Source organism: Gossypium hirsutum, chromosome D10, assembly GCF_007990345.1.
Source record: "Gossypium hirsutum isolate 1008001.06 chromosome D10, Gossypium_hirsutum_v2.1, whole genome shotgun sequence".
NCBI lineage: Eukaryota > Viridiplantae > Streptophyta > Magnoliopsida > Malvales > Malvaceae > Gossypium > Gossypium hirsutum.
Window position 1 is genome coordinate 66,607,953 of NC_053446.1, and position 16,738 is coordinate 66,624,690.

Sequence of the window (16,738 nt, forward strand, 5' to 3'; positions counted from 1 at the left end):
GGCTCGCAGGTTCAATACTGCAGTCTCTAAAATAGTAAAACATATATAGTAAGCCCCAAATTACATGCACTTCATAAATATCAGATAATTTAAGAAGAGTTACAATATAACTCTTCTTCAGCTAAGTGGGGGACAAATTTTTATAAGATGATAATAATTTTTATATATTTATATTTTATTATATAATAGCCCAACCCGGTATAATAAAAAGAGACGGACTTTAGACCATTTGGGGGATCTTTCTAATGGCTCTGCTTCTAGACCACCGTCTCACCTTTCCATTTCTCTTCCCATCTCTCCATTTCTGTTGATAAATAATATCAACAAAATTTATAAAATATAAGCATGAATTTGAAAGAAAATTGAAACGATGAGAATATCCTTTATTTTCATACTCATTATGTTGATTTTCAGGTAGATCATGTTGGTTAAATTCCAAAATTTTTATATATTATGTTTTTAACCATTTTGTCATGTGTAAGGTTTTTAGCTACGAATGCATACATCACAAAATAAAAGTTACCAATGGGATGTGTGTTGTTGATTGGCAGCTGACTTAAAAGATATTTTGAACAACAGTCATTGTAGATTATTAAATCATGCACTAAATTTACATATGAACAAAGAGAGAAGTTTCATGCTTTCTAAAGCTTCTTCTTTATTACTGTGGACGAGTTGTGCTATACAATTACCATATGTTTCTAGCTGGCATTAGTGTAGGTACTTAGCAAGAGAGGAGGATGCGCTTAAGTAGCATGGATGGACAAGCTTGCTTCAAACATTTAGCTCTTTGCATTGCATTTGAATGATGTTTTTTTTCCTCGATTCTGATCTCATAATGCTTTATGCAAAAAACAAAAGTTCATGGCCTCATTTGCGAAACTAAAATCCTCAAGTTTTTGACTCGACACCCAAAATTGATTATTCGTTGATGACACCTGAAATTGCTTATTCGTCAATGTCAGGCCTTGCTTGGCTTACATGGTTACTGAAGTTATATATAATTAATTCCATGGCCTTCTTAGTCAAATTTAGCAAGCAGAATATCCCAGGAGTCTATTTTAGCTATTAGCTTTAGCACTCTGCTCCGACAGTCTTCAATGCTCAGTCAGACTAGTTCTAACCTGAGCTATGAAAATTTGCACAGGAAAGACGTTTCTTCAAATCAGGAGACTTCATTGGGATTTCCTGAACATTTCTCCTCGAGCTCCATGTCTGCTTTATCTTTTGGTTCAAGAGGCATTACTAGAGCTGGCAGCCTTGACTCACAGCCTAGAACTAGCATCTTTAGCACCGCCTCGAAGGTTTTCAACATATGCTGAGAGAATTAGTACTACATCTGCTTCAGTGATGGAACATCTCATTTGGCAGCTTCTCCAAAAACAAAGAACACAGGAGCTGAAACCAGAGAAGAGCTGTTTAATAGCCTGTTATCGAGGTTTGATTCATTGACTGCAGCGGCATCAGGAGTTCTTCCAGAAATGAATGTATGATATCTGGTTTGGTTAAACAAATATTCATTTCTACATTAATTTCTCTAATCACTTTGGTCTTTTTATGCATTGGAGTAGTGAAGTCATCCTGGATGAAGGATTTTTACAAATCTCTATATATTTCATAGTTTTTTATTTCCGGTCATGACACTACATTGATTGTCAATTGCTTTGAGCGCTGATTAAACAACGTTGTCATGTCAATTGCTCTAATTCACGAAAATCATTGGAACAGATGGAGATGTCTCGTGTGATGAGCTCCATATTACAGAACACAGCTGAACTGATGGAAGAGGTTGAGTCTCTCCGGAAAGAAAATCAGCAGCTTCATCAGTTACTTTGAGCGCTGATTAAACAACATCATCGTGTGAGGTTAGTGAATGCCTCTTCTAATCACCTCGCCGTAATTTTTGTCTCATATTAGAGTAAAACTGCTTATAAATGTGAGGCTAAGATTTTTATTTTTCAGAACCATGTATATAAATGCTTTTCGTTGATTGAAAATGAAGCATTTAACACTGTTATCTTAGTTTCCCTGAATTTACTACATTTTCATTTGTTAACCTTATCAAAACACTATGCTTCGGTTATTTTGAACATGTAGAGACGTTGTTTTAACACTAACCCGTTGGCCAAGAATTTCCAGTTTCTTCAATAATGTATACATTATTTTTTCCTTCGGTAACTTTTGTAACATATTATTTGTTAGACATAATTGAATTGTGAATAGAACTTTTTTATCTAACCTATCTCATTGTGATTGATCCATGGCTGTGGACATCTTCTCTGTAAGGATTCTTTCAAGATCGCTCTGAATCAGTATTACTGACATACGAACTTACCACATATTGAAAATTTGTGATGTCGTCAAACTTATCAATATCAAACCTTGATGCAGCAATCTCCGAATGAGTTAAATGCGAAAACCAAACTATCTCTGATATCAGTTAATTAGGAATTAACCCCGGTGTATACAACGAACAAGTAAATAAAGTAGAAATCGAAAATATTGAACACACAAATTTACATGGAAAAACTCCTTAAAAGAGGATAAAAACCCATGGATAAAAGGAAATTTCACTATAATAAAAAGAGAGTACAAAAGAGGGAGAATAAAAAAAACCCAAAGCCCCAAAATAAAAACCTTTCAAACTCAAAGAATAGAATTATCTCGATCTTAATATTTCTATTGTATAAAACCTAGAGTAACTAAGACTATTTATAGGTTGAAATTGATAGCATATATGATTTGAATATTATTAGGTTAATCAGAGTTTAAAGTGGGAAACTAAAACAAAGTTTAACTGATAAAAGAAAGCCAAAAAACTTAAGTAACATGTCGCCAAATTGTGATGTAGCGTTTAGTTGCCGGGACGAAGGAGGATCACGTCGTTGGGATGAGGACTTTCTTCTTGCCGTGACGTCGGCTCCTCATCAGGACGAAGAGCTTCTTCTCGTTGCGACGTCACACACTGTTTTGATCAAAATGCGAGACATATTTCCACATATAACCATATCTATATTAATAATAATTAAAAAATAAAATGAGTAATTCTCATACTTTTTTTTTTGTATTCTCCATGTTCGTTTTTTGATCAGGGTTGGTGGCTACCACTCCCAAACAAAGTACTCCACTTGTAATGTATAGGTTTGTACGTGCATTCCCTCCTTGAAATATCATCGATTAAACGGTTAAAAGTTTCACAATAGTTAATGTATGGATCTATTTTTTATACAATATTGGGTGGAGATAGGCGTTATACGGTTTTGACTCTGTGTCAAACAGGAGATTTGGTAAGAAATTTAATCATTATTGGTCCGTATAAGTCAATGCATGTATGAATCTGTTTTATATATCATTAAATGAAAATAAGTATTAATAATAAGTTTTTTTTTGTTATAGGAAATTTTAAATAGTTTTATCATATCATCTAATTTTTTATTTTAAATAGTGACTTGTAAATTGTAATGTTGTGCTACTTCTTTTACTTTCGGTTTTGTTTTTCAGTGCAAGGGATATATACACTATGGGTCATTCGGAATTTCTTTTGTTTGGTTTAAATTGATTAATCTCAATCAAAATAATTAGATGCAAATGAAGGTGAGCATGGGCCGGGCCGGGCCCAAAAAAATTTTCAGCCCATGTCCTAGGCCTGGCCCAGCCCGGGAAAAAATTCTAAGCCCGAGCCCGAGCCCAGCTCGGCCCGGCCTTTTTTTTAGTAAACACCAAAATTGTATAAAAAATCTACAAAATAAAATCAACCAACCAGAATATTCATACATTAACCAATCAACATATTTAATTTTATAATAAAATATAAATTGTAAGCTAAATTAAATTTTCAACAATTAGAAATGAAGTATCCTAAAAAGCAACCGAAGAAACATCGTCCTCATCGTCCTCATCGTCCTTTTTGCAACCAATTTATTATATTCGGAAATGTATTTTAAAATTAAAAAATTAAAAAAAGTATTTTAAAAATACTTTAAAATAAAAAATATATTTATTATATAAATACTAAATGTCTAATGGGAAATGGGGAAATGGGAAATATATTTTAAAAATAAAAAAATATTTATTATATATTCGGGCCGGGCCAGGGTCAAAAAAGTTTTGCCCGACGATGGGCCTCGTTTTTTGCCCAAACTTATATTTCGGGCCTATAATTTTATCCAAACTCTCTCATATTTCGGGCGAGCCGTCGGGCCGAGCCGAGCCGCCCAACCCATGATCACGCAAACCAACCACTTATTAAGAAGATAACTTAAAAAAAGAAAAAGAAAAAGCAATTTGGGAGGGTAGAAGCAAGCACTAATGCTAAAAGACAAATGAAGAAAATATTGAATTGATCTCAAAACTAATATCATAAGCAAGAGAACTCTGATCAAGTTATTGATAAACAATCACTTCATTCACCAATCCAATTCTTAAAAACACACACATTATGGAGTTGAATATCCCGACTGAGTGCATTTCAATGCTGAGAAGATTACCTACATCAAGAAAAAAAATGGTATACACATATCAACATCTCTGACGTATATCAATTAAAAATATGACATGGAATTTATGAATTAATAGAGTGATATTAAAATTTTAGTTTTTCTAGAAAAATGATTTCAAATCCTTTTTATTTTATTTTAATTACAATTTTTATGTTAATTAAATATTTTTATTTTTATTTGGTTATTTTATTAATTTTATATCAATCTCCAACTATATGAGTGAAAGGAAAATAAAAAATATATTATTTTACAGAAAAAAAATACCTCGCGTGATGTTGGCTCCAATTACTTAGATCAAAAAACGTGGATCAACTCATATTTTGGGATCAATTAATGTGGATGGAGGGAATGTGGCGCACTTTATAGAAATCCTCTCCTTCTCTTCCATCTATCACTTTAATCCTTTCTTTCAATGACGAACTCATATTTGTTAATATCATTTCTTGAAGAGTAGTAATAAACCTCAATCCTTCTGGAAGCATCCCTAAACTATCAACATCGGCCAACTCCAATCTTCGAAGGCATGGCATTGCACCCTTTTCTATTTCCCACTCCTTCAACTCTTCTAGACCAATCATTTGAAGAGACTCAAGTTGAGGAAACCCGTTGGCAGAGCACATCATTTTACACCCGTTATATACTCCTTCCAAATAGAGAATCCTCAAATGACATAGCTTTTCCAATACACCCATTGGATCCTGGCTCATCCTACACCAAAACAGAGTTAATTTGACGATATTTGGTGGAAGAAAATTCAAAAGATGACAGCTCGGATGTGGATCGTCTTTTATCCCCCCAGCTAATCTCAGTTTGGAGAGGTGACAGCACCGAGAAAGAGGTTCTAAGTCTAGATATGATAGGTTTGAATCGTCTAAAACCTCCAAAGACACTGATCCAAGGCGTTGCAATTTGGCTAGCAAGATTAGGATAGGCTTCACATATTCTGTTCTTGTAAATACTATACCTAAACTCTGAATATTAGTCCACCTAAGCACCTCATTATTTTCAATCGGCTGCTCATCCACCATTATGTACTTCAAAGTTTCAATATTTTTTGAAGTGAACCCTAGCCGCAAACGAAATCCTCTTCCGAACAACGCAATCCTTTTTATTACAATATGCCTTAAACGTTCCAACTTGAACACAGCATCTGGAATTACAATGTCAGTATGATACTTGATGTATAAAGTGTATAAACTCTTCAATCTGCCAATAGATTGCGGTAAAATCATTTCGTTCCAGCATTCAAACTTCAAGTATCTCAAATGTAGGAGATCACCAATTTCATTTGACACATGCCACTTTTCGACGTTCCTTTTTAAAAGAGTCAACACCCTTAAAAATTTGAAGCTTTTGCAATTTGAAATGCAAAATTCTACCAATGTCTCATTTTGAGGCAACAATAAAGAACGTAATTTTGGATGCTCTCCCTTCAAATGAACTTTCCTTTCGCTAGGATGAATAGAAATTCTCCGTAGCATACGTTCGACCAAAGTCACATCAAATTGAGCCGATGATTGTTGAATAATTTCCAATAACTTCTCCTCTCTTGCTTTCTTCGTGCACAAGTCCCTCAAGAGATCATGCACTCGACATGTCTTAACATTTGTTCCTGTATAGCCTTGCCTGCTAACTTGAACCAAGCTCCTATCTATAAGCTCTTCTAGGAAGTGTTCGCCTACATCCTCCATCGAGATTTCTTTGCTTTCCAGTGATGGTGAAATGAAACCTTCAGCGATCCATAATCTTATGAGTTCGTTTTTTGATATCTCCCAATCTTTTGGATAATGACCAAGATACAGAAGGCATGGTTTTAAAGGATAAGGCAAATCATTGTAGTTTGAAACCAAAATTCTGTTCACTACACCATTTTGATCTTGGTGTGGGAGCCCTTTTAAGTGTCTATGGATGTTTTTGTAAACCATCTCCCATTCAGCCAATGATCATTTTGTTGCTAGCAACCCTCCCAACACAACAATTGCTAAAGGCAGACCTCCACAATTTTTCACCATCTCTTTTCCAAGCTTCTCAAATTCTTTCGAGCAGCATTGAGAACCCAGTTTGCTTGATGGGAATGCTTTCCTACACAAAAGATTCCAACTTTCATCATCAGTAAGAACTGAGAGCTCAATGGGAGTGTTGCAAGGATCGGCATAAAAAACCACATTCCTATTGCGTGTTGTGAATAGTATTTTGCTTCCCATTCTTCCTCGGGGAAAAGCAGGTTTAAGAATGTTGTGCGGAAGCGTGTGAAAGAGTAAAATTATTGTACTAAAAAATCACACTAAGTTCAATTCCCAGGAAAGAGAGGTGAATCACGAGGATCACTTAAGTACCAAGTCTTTCCTAGCCAGAATATCCCTCTATCGTAATTTAATAGCACAATAAATCACTACAATCACACTCACAAAATATAAACAATAAATAGTAAAGAACACCAGAATTTTAACGAGGTTCGACAAATCTTGCCTACGTCCTCGGGCACTACCAAATATATTTCACTCCAAATACAAGTGAAACTTTACAAATAGGGAGAGAGAACAATGCCTTAAGTAGAGAATGGCAAATGTGGGATGATGAGAATGAGCAATGGTTGGCCTATTTATAGTTGAGATTCAAGGGCCACCTTGCAAAGTCACTATTCACTTAGGGACCAAAAATTGCTATTTTCCCATGCCCAACACTAAATAAAATATTTGGTGCCCATAACTTTGACCTTTCCAAAGTATGGGTAGGTATGGGAAAGGTATGGGCAAGGTATGGGGTATGGGTATATTCTAATAATCTCCACCTTGAAGATTTGATTAGGATAATCTTATCTTCACACAATTCTTTCTGCTTTTGACAACAATACTTGATAGTGCCTTCTTCAACTGTTAAACTTGCAGGATATTAATCAAGTTCAAACAATGTTCGAACTTGGTTGCTGTTACCACCTTGGTCATCATATCTGCGGGATTATCTGCAGTCTTGATCTTCTGAAGACAAATTTTCCCCTCTTCAATAATTTCCCGCACAAAATGGAATCGTACGTCGATATGTTTTGTACGTGCATGATAGACTTGATTCTTTGCTAAATGAATAGCACTTTGACTATCACAATACACGTTAATATGCTCCTGAACCAACCCCAAGGTTTTAGCCATACCTTGTAACCAAACAGCCTCCTTTACAGCCTCTGTTACAGCCATGTACTCGGCTTCTGTGGTTGACAATGCAACTGTAGACTGTAGTGTAGACTTCCAACTTATTGGTCCTCCAGCAAGTGTAAACACATAACCGGTGGTTGATCTTCGCTTGTCCAAATCACCGGCATAGTCAGAATCAACGTACCCAATAACACCTTTACCAAGTGTATTATCCTGCTTGAACAGTAATCCAACATCCACGGTCTTCTGAATATACCGTAGAATCCATTTCACAGCTTGCCAATGTCCTTTTCCAAGATTATGCATATACCTGCTCACTATACTAACTGCCTGTGAAATGTCGGGTCTTGTACACACCATTGCATACATCAAGCTACCCACTGCATTAGAATACGGAACTTGCAACATGTATTCTTGTTCCGTATTCGTCGAAGGAGATAGTTGTGCAGAAAGCTTGAAATGAGAAGCCAACGGGGTACTTACAGGTTTGGTCTGCTCGTTCATGCCAAACTGCTGTAGTACTTTCTTCAAATACTGCTTCTGAGACAAGCTAACTCTGCCATGAGCTCTATCTCTACATATTTCCATGCCGAGAATCTTTTTAGCTTCTCCTAGATCTTTCATCTCAAACTCGAGATTGAGTTGAGTCTTCAATCTTTCAATCTCAACTTTGCTCTTAGATGCTATTAGCATATCATCAACATATAAGAGCAAGTATATGAAAGTTCCTTCTTGTAGCTTTTGAAAATACACGCAATGATCAAATTTACTTCTTGTGTACCTTTGCCCTTTCATGAACTGATCAAATCGCTTGTACCACTGCCTCGGAGATTGCTTCAATCCATAAAGCGACTTTGTCAGTTTGCAAACCCAATTTTCTTTTCCAGCAACATTGAATCCATCAGGCTGAGTCATATAGATTTCCTCTTCCAAATCACCGTGTAAAAATGCTGTCTTCACATCAAGCTGAACTAGTTCAAGATCGTATTACGCAACCAAGGCTAGCAAAATTCGAATAGACGAATGCTTCACAACTGGAGAAAACACTTCATTGTAGTCTATTCCTTCTTTCTGAGCGTAACCCTTTGCTACCAATCTAGCCTTGTATCGAATTTCATTTTTACCAGGAAATCCTTCCTTCTTTGCATATACCCATTTGCATCCAATTGCCTTCTTTCCCTTGGGCAGTCTCACCAACTCCCAAGTCCTATTTTTATGAAGAGACTTCATTTCTTCATTCATAGCTTGCTTCCACTTTACACCATCAGAGTTACTTATTGCTTCTGTGTAAGTGGAAGGAACATCATCATCTGCAATTGGAAGTGCATAGGCCACCATATCGTCAAAGCGAGCAGGCTTACGAATCTCTCTTCTTGGCTTCCTATATGCAATTGAATCTTGTTGCTGTAGAAGTTCTTGGGTCGAAACTTCTTCATCATTTGTTCTTTCAATATTAGCTGGATCATCATTAACCTTTTCAAACTCCACCTGCTGCAAAGTACTACTGGTTTTGTCATCCTTTTGTGAATCCTCGTTCTTCATCATGGTTGATTCATCAAAAGTTACATCTCTACTGAAAACAATCTTCCTTGTATCAGGACACCAGAGACGGTATCCTTTTACACCACCAGTTATACCCATGAATAATGCTTTCTTTGCTCTTGGGTCTAACTTAGATTCTTTTACATGATAATATGCAGTGGAACCAAAAACATGTAAAGAATCATAATCAGTAGCAGGTTTACCAGTCCACATCTCCATAGGAGTTTTTCCATTTATTGCAGCTGATGGCAATCGGTTAATTAGATGGCACGCATATGTAACTGCCTCAGCCCAAAATTCCTTGCCCAATCCAGCATTGGACAACATACATCGAACTTTCTCCAGTATAGTCCGATTCATGCGTTCTGCCACCCCATTTTGCTGTGGTGTATCTCGAACAGTGAAGTGTCGCACAATGCCCTCATCTTGACATACTTGTAGAAATGGATCATTTTTGTACTCAGTACCATTATCTGATCGAAGTCGTTTGACCTTTCGACCTGTCTGAGTCTCCACCATCTTCTTCCACTTCAGAAATGCATTCAAAACTTCATTTTTTCTTTTCATTAGATACACCCATACTTTTCTTGAATAATCATCAAGAAAAGTGACAAAATAGTGCATACCTCCCAAAAAAGCCACTTTGGTAGGTCCCCACACATCACTGTGAACATAGTCCAGAATTCCTTTCGTATTGTGAATTGCTGAACCAAATTTTACCCTCGTCTGCTTGCCCAGAACACAATGTTCACAAAATTCCAATTTGCAAGAATTTGCACCTTTCAACAAGCCTTGCTTCGCCAAAGTCTGCAAAGCTTTTTCACCAGCATGTCCCAATCGCCTATGCCATAACCTGGTAGCCTCTGAATCTACATCTTTCGCAGAAGCTGTTGATGTTGATCCAATAACTGTACTTCCATTTAAATAGTACAAGTTATTTCTTCTAGTGCCTTTCATCACCGTCAATACCCCAGCTACTACCTTTAGTAATCCATCTCTCAAAGTGATTGTGAACCCTTTAGATTCTAGGGCCCCTAATGAGATGAGATTTTTCTTCAAGCTGGGTACATAGCGAACATCTGTCAGAACTTGGATTGAGCCGTCATGGTTCTTCAATTTGATTGTACCTACACCCATTGTCTTACAGGCACTATCATTGCCCATAAAAACAACTCCACCTTCTAGTTCTTCAAGACTAGAAAACCAGTCCTTATTAGGACACATATGGTAAGTACATCCCGAATCCAATATCCACTCATCCGTTTGACATGCCATTGCCATGCCAACCAAGCTAAAGTCTGACTCCTCATCATGCTCCGCTACACATGCATTAGAAATAGACTTGCCCTTTTGTAACTTAGGACAATTCTTTTTCCAATGCCCTTTCTCACGACAAAAGGCACATTCATCTTTGGCGGGTCTCCCTTTGGACTTACCCCTTCTACCAGGTTTGCTGCTGTGTGAACGACCTCTTACTGTTAAGACTTCTGCGGTTGTATCTCTGTGATCTCTTTTATCTTTCTTTCGAGTCTCAGATCTATACAACGCACTACAGACTGCATCAAATGTGATCGTGTCCTTCCCATGAAGCAATGTGGTGGTAAGATGATCATATTCATCAGGAAGGGAATTCAACAATAATAATGCCTTGTCTTCATCTTCAAATTTCTCATCCAAATTTAGCAAGTCTGCTAAAATTTTATTGAATGAGTTCACATGGTCATTCATCGACATACCGGGTGCATACGTGAATCGATAAAGTTTCTTTTTCATATAAAGCCTATTTTCAAGACTTTTCGTTAGAAACTTTTCTTCTAATGTATCCCACAGCTTCTTCGCTGATGTCTCCCTCATGACGGAGTACTTCTGCTCTTTGGCCAAACATAGGCGGATTGTACCACACGCCTGTCTATTGATCTTGGCCCACTCCTTGTCATCCATCTTGTCAGGTTTTTCTTCAAGGGCTATATCTAGCTCTTGCTGACATAAGACATCCAGGATCTCACATTGCCACATACCAAAATTATTGGTACCGTCAAATTTCTCTACTTCAAATTTTGCATTTGTCACAGTAGTCCTTGCTGATGACGATGCTGCTGCCATTTTTCTCCTCAATCCCAACTACTGTATACGTGAACAGTGCCGTATACGTGAATAGTTCCGTATATGTGAATAGTACCGTATACGTGAATAGTGCCGTATACGTGAATAGTACCGTAAACGGTCGTATTCCCCAAGTACGAATCTGGCTCTGATACCAATTGTTGTGCGGAAGCGTGTGAAAGAGTAAAATTATTGTACTAAAAAAATCACACTAAGTTCAATTCCCAGGAAAGAGAGGTGAATCACGAGGATCACTTAAGTACCAAGTCTTTCCTAGCCAGAATATCCCTCTATCGTAATTTAATAGCACAATAAATCACTACAATCACACTCACAAAATATGAACAATAAATAGTAAAGAACACCAGAATTTTAACGAGGTTCGACAAATCTTGCCTACGTCCTCGGGCACTACCAAATATATTTCACTCCAAATACAAGTGAAACTTTACAAATAGGGAGAGAGAACAATGCCTTAAGTAGAGAATGGCAAATGTGGGATGATGAGAATGAGCAATGGTTGGCCTATTTATAGTTGAGATTCAAGGGCCACCTTGCAAAGTCACTATTCACTTAGGGACCAAAAATTGCTATTTTCCCATGCCCAACACTAAATAAAATATTTGGTGCCCATAACTTTGACCTTTCCAAAGTATGGGTAGGTATGGGAAAGGTATGGGCAAGGTATGGGGTATGGGTATATTCTAATAAAGAATATCCCAATCCTCGCTTCTCCAAATATCATCGAGGACTACCAAATACCGCTTTTCTTTCAAAGCATCAAAAAGACTTTTCATCAGCTTACTCTCGTCCAGTTTCTCAATTGGCTCTTTTTCATCTTTAGAAGGAGAGAGAACTTTCATCAAGACACTAAGCAAAACTTCTCTCGGCTTACATTGTTGAGATATATAAACCCAAGCCAAGAAATCAAAATGGCGTCTCACATCAAGATGATTATATACTTTTTTGGCAAGAGTCGTCTTACCGATGCCCCCCATGCCGACTATGGAAACGACGGCGTGGGGTCTATCTTCTTCAGTCATCAACTTGGTCATGACATCCTTGGTGCTAACCTCCAAGCCAACAACGTCCTCTTCCACGACATGCGAGTATGTCCTTCTTAACCGTTGCTGCAACTTGAAAACTGAGCTAGAGTCTTCTCCATCACTGGGTATCTCATAAGCTGGAAGATTCTTGGAAATGTTTTGGAGCCTGGTCTGGATTGCTTTGACCTGCACCCTGATTTTGTGCAGATGATCAGGTTTAGTGAAAATGGAGGTGAATCTCTTGACAATCCCATGAGAATCTCGTTGATCTGCTGCTTCTAGAATAAAAGAGTCGATGACATCTTCAGCATCGCAAGCAAGATCACGGATTTGCGATACCAGACTATGGAGACGCTCGTCTTGTTCTGGCTTACGGTCAACGTTCTCCAAGAAACACTGCATTCGCTTCAGTTCATACTGTAGGCTCACAACTTGATGTGCCATATCTTTGAGGAAAACTGCTTCATGGATGAGTAGATCAGAAATTCTTTCAACGACTAAGGACACAATAGCCCCTGCCATTTCTCCTGCTGGTCGGTAAATAATTGTATAATATTTGATGTATTAGTGGAGGAAGTATTTCTCTTTATCAGAAGTTTTGAAGAGCTGTTTTTGGGGGTGAGGTTGCTGATTATTTTTCGTTGGGACTTAAATTTTTAAAATAAAATAGCATATGTTCAAAGTGGACGGAAATAGGAAATTTGGAGGAAGCTACCTGAAGTTTAACTGGGGAATTTTTTTTAATTATTATTATTTATGAAATTCAGAATAATAACAAGAAATTCAAAATAGAAAGTTTAATAAATCCAACTTATAATTAAGTCATAAATTTTTATTTTTAAAAAACGTTAGGTGGACACAAAAAGTGATGGGTGACAAAATTCCAAAAGCACAAAAGATTCATGCAATAAATTTGTAGGAAAGTGACATTAAATAGCTGCATTCATGTATTTTTTTTTTATGATTTTCCATAGTCAAATGACATGTGAAGAAAAGTCATGATGAGTGACATTTGTAGGCCAATACAACTATTTGAACACCCAACAGTCATTGCTCATAATTGATAGGATAAGACCAAAAGGAAAAAAATTTTAATTTAGGTAAATTGCACTCAAGATTACTAAACTATTAATAAATTTATATTTTGATTATTTAATTTTAAAAAATTATAAAAGAGTCATTGAACTATTTAGTGATTTTCATTTAATTCATGGACCTATTCAAAAGTTTTTATTGAAGTCATTGGACTATTAAATTCTTCTTTTTTTAAAGTCTGGCTAGCGAGGTTTAAGCGACAATTCAATGAATGTTACGATGGATCAATACTTATCGACGAGTAGAAAAACATATATTAGATCAAGACAATCTAATGGTCGGTGTCGAAGAACGGAGAAGAAAGCTATTTGGATTTTGATTCGTATATATATGACGTTTAAAGTTGTTTCATAAAAAAAAAACCTAAACTATAGAAAAACAGAGGCAGAAGAGTTTTTTTATCAGTGCAGGGGATGCAAACAATGAAGACCATATAGCCCGATGACTTAAATAAAACTTTCGAATAGTTTAGTGGTCGTTTTGTAACTTTTTAAAGTTAATTAACCAAAACGTTAACTTTCTAATAATTTAGTAAACTTGGGTGTAATTTACTTCAATTATTCGTTATTATTTTTACAGTATTATTTAAAAAAGTTATTTGAGGAAGAAACTATACATAATTTATGATTTACATACAATAGATTTCAAACAATGTGTTGGCGAAGTATTTTAAAAATTTTGATTCAAACGATGAAATAAAAATTTGTTGAATGAATATTTTCATCTTTCAAATTTACTTCATTGCAGCACCAACTATTTCGAAAATGACTAAATGTCTTGACTCAAAGCTAGTACAAGAAATAATAAATAAATTTCTAAAATTTAAATCAGAATATATATAAGATGGATAAATCTAAATCCTTCCTTAAAATCCATAAACTCAAATCGATGAACAATCAATTAATGTTGAGCTTCTTTGCAGACTGGCATTTGGAGATGAAAGAAACCATCCAATTATAACCCTACCACCAAGAACCCCTACATTAACATGAAAATGGTACACCATATTTTATCAATACTAATAATAATGATAAATATTAGTCCGCTTCATCCTGTAAGCTAAGAATCCTCAAACAAGGCAGCTTTTCTAGTGCACTCATAAGATTTAGTTTCATGCAATTATCTCTTAATTAATTAGCTATTATAATTATATTTTAAATTTGACATTATTATAAAAGATGACTTTATTTTTATTTAAAAAATGTGCTAATTTTATTTATATGAATACAACTCTAATAATTTTAATTATCACTTAATTAGTATTAGAATTATATATCAATTAAAATTTAATGTTAGCTTTATAAAAAACATATTCCATCATTAAGTATATATATTTAATCAAGTAGCATTAAAGAAAAATAACTTAAAATTATATAAAAAAGAATGAAATATTAAAGTAATGATTCTTTGAAAAGGAAACATCGAATCATACTCAAATAATAATAACATTGAAGAAAGATAGAATATTATTTTTTTAAATTTTTTTAAAAAAATTTAAATTATCTATACTATGTGAAGTAAAAAAATTTAAATTTATTTTTTTTATTTATCCATTTTTTTTTGTTACAGATAAAAAAATGTTTAATGAATTTCAACCATTATTTGTTACCTAATTAGATTTCAAACTGATCGGTAAGTATTAGTGGAGGAATAGTTTATGTATTAGGGGGGGAATATATTATGTATTAGTGGAGGAATATTAATAGTTTATGTATTAGTGGGGAAATATTGGAGTAGGGGGCTAGGCTAAGGCTACAAAAATTCGTCTTTGCTTTCTTAAAGCTTGGTCCAAGTTGGACCCAAAATTTTAAAAATAATTCATAGGATAATATCTTTAAAAATTAGTGCAATAGTAAATTTAATTCTCAATATTTACATATTATGTTAATTTAGTCTTAATTTTTTAAAAATAATTTTTATTACATTTTTTTAGTAATTTTACTTTTATTTGTGACATCGAGAGTTAATTTTAAAATAATAATATAAGATTAAAATTATAACGTAAGATTTTTGGGCATTTCCATTTTTTTTATATTTTTAATTAAATTTACCTAATAAATTTGCTTTTTTAGGTGGAAGGGTCGCAAAGAAAAACAAAACTATATAGGAGATCAAACTATACAATGTGTAAATATTGCGGGATTGATTTTTTAGAATCAAGTCTAAATTGATGCAATGTATACATTTTGAGGGTTATGTCAATTTTAAATGTTATTGTCATTAGCCAATTTGTGCTCAAAAAAGGCAAAATTGAACAGTTGAGTGACAAATTTATAATTTTTTATAGTTAATTGGATCAACAAAAAAAAATTTACTAATAGTTAGATTACCATTTTATAACTTTTCATAGTTGGACAATCGAAAAGGAAATTTAATAATAATTGAGCGACTACTAGTGCTGTTTACCTTAAATTTACTAATAATTAGGTATCTTTTATATTTAATTGAAACAAAATATTTTTTATTTAATGAACACTAATCCAAATTAGGTAAAAGGAAAGCAATGTTCAATTAACGTTGAAGTTTAGTAGTTAACACATAACACCATTAACTTAAAAAAAGAAGGCGGGCCGAAATTGAGAGAGCTTCAACAATATACGCTTTGTGAATTTACATTAAAGATTAAACCACCACTTTACTAATGAACACTCATAATTGATAGGATAAGACCAAAAGAAAAAAAAAAATTTATTTGGGTAAATTGTACTCAAGATCACTAAACTATTAATAAATTTATATTTTGATCATTTAATTTTAAAAAATTACAAAATAGTCATTGAACTATTCAGTGGTTTTCATTTAAGTCATAGAACTATTCAAAAGTTTTTATTGAAGTCATTGGACTATTAAATTCTTTTTTTTAAAGTCTGGCTAGCGAGGTTCGAGCGACAATTCGATGAATGTTACGATGGATCAATACTTATCGACGAGTAGACAAACATATATTAGATCAAGACAATCTAATGGTCGGTGCCGAAGAACGGAGAAGAAAGCTATTTGGATTTTGATTCGTATATATATGACGTTTAAAGTTGTTTCATGAAAAAAAAACCTAAACTATAGAAAAATAGAGGCAGAAGAGTTTTTTATTAGTGTAGGGGATGCAAACAATGAAGACCATATAGCCCGATGACTTAAATAAAACTTTCGAATAGTTTAGTGACTATTTCATAACTTTTTTAAGTTAATTAACCAAAATATTAACTTACTAATAATTTAGTAAACTTGAGTGTAGTTAACTTCAATTATTTATTATTATTATTACAGTGTTATTTAAAAAAAATTATTTATTTGAGGGAGAAAC

General features: G+C 34.6%; 1 long non-coding RNA gene and 1 pseudogene across 2 annotated transcripts; one reads left to right on the plus strand and one right to left on the minus strand.

Annotated features, from left to right (window-relative positions):
- Nucleotides 1-209: 209 nt before the first annotated feature.
- Nucleotides 210-2,233, plus strand: LOC107935286 (uncharacterized). Of its 2 annotated transcripts, XR_001694189.2 has the most exons (3): nucleotides 210-414; nucleotides 1,148-1,487; nucleotides 1,729-2,233. It is a non-coding gene; the product is annotated as an uncharacterized lncRNA (long non-coding RNA). The 2 variants fall into 2 exon arrangements; XR_001694188.2 differs by lacking the exon at nucleotides 210-414 and having other exon boundaries at nucleotides 428-1,487.
- Nucleotides 2,234-4,339: 2,106 nt separating this feature from the next.
- LOC107935325 (putative disease resistance protein At1g50180) lies at nucleotides 4,340-13,000 on the minus strand (annotated as a pseudogene).
- Between the last annotated feature and the right edge of the window lie 3,738 nt (nucleotides 13,001-16,738).